Source organism: Morone saxatilis, unplaced genomic scaffold (assembly GCF_004916995.1).
Source record: "Morone saxatilis isolate NCDOM2014 unplaced genomic scaffold, NCSU_SB_2.0 Contig12, whole genome shotgun sequence".
Taxonomy (NCBI): Eukaryota; Metazoa; Chordata; class Actinopteri; family Moronidae; genus Morone; species Morone saxatilis.
The window spans coordinates 8,829,095-8,829,786 of record NW_023339674.1 but is presented as its reverse complement, the minus strand read 5'-3'; positions in this window follow the sequence as shown (position 1 = coordinate 8,829,786).

Here is a 692-nt window from a genome sequence, read left to right as displayed (position 1 = left end):
ACACCAGAGAATTAATGAAGTAAACAGACTGCAGTTACACCCTTTAATTCCATGTTGACGGGAAAACGAAAGTAAAAAGTTATAACCTAGTCAAGGCAGCAAAAATGTGTCTTTAACTTCCAGTCATTACCTTCAAACTAAAAGGATTATTCCTGTATAATATCTCATAGGGCCATATGATCACCAGCTAAACATTACACCCCCCCCCCCCNNCCCCCCCAAAAAAAAAAAAGAAGAAAATACCAAAATTAACTGAGTCAAAGAACCCGGCTAGTTCTCTAGAGTCTGAATGACCCACATTATGTCCCACATGTTGTCCAGTTATTTAATCAGGAAACATCCCTTTAAGTTGTGTTACAAGTCATGTAACACAATAAAGGCTTATAACACCACATTACTCCAGCTGCTTTATGCTTCAATGCCGGAAATTTGCCCCCTTTGTCATGTTTGATAAAGATGTGGACCCAAAGGCAGACACAGATGAGGAGTTTTGATGAAATTAAGTAGATTTTACACAGAGAGAGAGAGGCAGACAGGAGCACAGGAGACACAAGGAACAATTCAGTCTGATGAGCTCTTGACATTGTGTTAGACATCCATTCTACACTACAAAAACACCCTTCTTTAAGAAAATAGTTTTTACTCTTTTATTTTGAAGGCTTCACCCAAGCATTTCCGGTTGTATTTAGGTT